A 2,096-nucleotide genomic window follows, 5' to 3' on the forward strand; every position below is an offset into this window, starting at 1 on the left:
ACGATGGAACATTGTTGTCGAATTTCTAAAATATATCAGATTTAGATAGAATTGTCATTTTTTATTGTAACTCTTAGCCATGAGATTTAATAAACAACGGAACTGTAGTTAGAACACCGATAGCTATTGCTTTTTCTTCAGCTATGCAATGACTTCTTCACAACCACACTACATAAGCACTTTTGCTTAGGTATCAGTGGATGTTCCTTTTTAGGCTCCCCACGTAACGTTTCAGCACGACGGGATAGGCTAAAATAGTCGATGACGTTCACAATGGCCCACTTCGGCTCCTCGACGACAGTTTCACGCACGATACGGAAGCTAAAACACTTGGTCTTCTGAGTGATGTTCTCCAACTGTACTTCGACAGCGTCATTATTCACTATCTTGAGGCCTTTGATTTCTGAGGGCACGAACAGAGATCGAAATTGCAAATAGATAAGACAGTGGTGATGGCGGAGAGCAAATGGAAACATCTTACTCATAGGGTTTGAAGAACCACGGCTTTAGCCCTTAGCCATGGAAAAAGTTGTTAAATGAATGTATAACTTCGGCATCTTTTTTATAATGTTCAAGTACACGTCATCCTTAGTGCATAAGATAGACGTTGCATGTATATTGTATATGTGCAAACGCAATATTGCCTTTCAAGGTTTATTTTTCGACCCCTTCAGTCATCGACTATAGTTCGTTTTTTTTTAAGTTTGCCCCTCACTGTAAACGTCTCTTTGAACACGGCACGAGAATTGCTAGTTGAATTACTGAGAAAACTGGTTAGCGCACATTGTTTTGTATATATGAATAATATTTTCAAAATAAGTTTTGAACACCAACGATTTAACGTTATGTTAAGCGCCGTGCAATTTCTTTATTAGTTCACACATAATTCCTGAGAAGTCGTCTATCCCTGTGGGGCTGTAGGTATTGGCAAATACGAGCTACGAGTCTGTGAAATAGTAAATAAATCTGATGAAATTGATCGTCTATGAAATCGCCCAATCTTACCAATGCCGTAAATAGGATTTGGCAGCACTGGCCGGAGTTAACGGCTCTGATATCAAAGATATTTCTTTTATTTACACTCAGCTAATCTTGTCCAATGATTTTGATAGCGTGAATGATTATGCATGTTGCCTGAACAAATGAATAAGTGAATGTGGAATAGTTCTGAATGTTACCAAATGCCGTGAATGCGCATTCACGGCATTTGGTAAGATTGGGCCCTGGTCAAATCAATGCGCGCCAACCAGTTTTTTTTTCAATAATTCAGCTAGCAATTCTCGTGCTGTGTTCAAAAAGACGTTTACAGTGAGGGGCAAACTAAAAAAAAGAACTATAACTTTACTTGCTTGCGACCATATCTCTGCTCGCGGATGCTATGCTAGCACTGGCTCCTCTCTCTCTCTCTCTCTCTCTCTCTCTCTCTCTCCTCTCTCTCTCTCTCTCTCTCTCTCTCTCTCTCTCTCTCTCTCTCTCTCTCTCTCTCTCTCTCTCTCTCTCTCTCTCTCTCTCTCTCTCTCTCTCTCTCTCTTCCTCCCCTCCCCGAACGGTTCTTACGGTGACTGTGTCTCAACTCTCGGACGCTGGCGCTCACTGGCACGTAACCGGAAGGCATGTCCACAATCAGACTAGCGAGGTCGACTGGGGAGAAGGTCGGATTCATTGCCACGCACGTGGTCACTGTGAACGTGCTGCCAGGTTTGCTGGACGGCCGTTCGGTTGCTGTAGCGTTCAGCACGAATGCTGGTTGCGGGTTCTGGCGACAGTCAATGGAGGTGAAAATCATCACTGATGCAAATGTATCATTTTATTCCGGTATAAATCGAATTTCACTGTTTATTTGCTTTCATCCCGGCTCAGCTAACTGCTTACCTTCGAAATACTCGCATAACGAAGCGCAGTTTTCAAGGTCACACAACCCACGGTGACCTCAAAGTGGGCACGCGTAGGGAACTGAAAGTAGAAAAGACTGTTATGTTAGACATGATAGTTCGAAACCAAAATACCTACCACAACACAATAAAACACATTGAATGTTGGGATTCTTACGGCATGAAATAAGCATACATAGATTACCCAATACTCAAAAGCAAAGA

At 42.2% G+C, this 2,096-nt stretch overlaps 1 long non-coding RNA gene across 1 annotated transcript; it reads right to left on the reverse strand.

The window, feature by feature from the left end:
- Positions 1-227: 227 nt before the first annotated feature.
- Positions 228-2,067, reverse strand: LOC122365118. The gene is made up of 3 exons (XR_006253679.1): positions 1,873-2,067; positions 1,558-1,756; positions 228-403 (listed from the first exon to the last, which is right to left on the reverse strand). It is a non-coding gene; the product is annotated as an uncharacterized LOC122365118 (long non-coding RNA).
- Between the last annotated feature and the right edge of the window lie 29 nt (positions 2,068-2,096).

Source organism: Amphibalanus amphitrite, unplaced genomic scaffold (genome assembly GCF_019059575.1).
Source record: "Amphibalanus amphitrite isolate SeventyFive unplaced genomic scaffold, NRLGWU_Aamphi_draft 000715F_arrow, whole genome shotgun sequence".
NCBI lineage: Eukaryota > Metazoa > Arthropoda > Thecostraca > Balanomorpha > Balanidae > Amphibalanus > Amphibalanus amphitrite.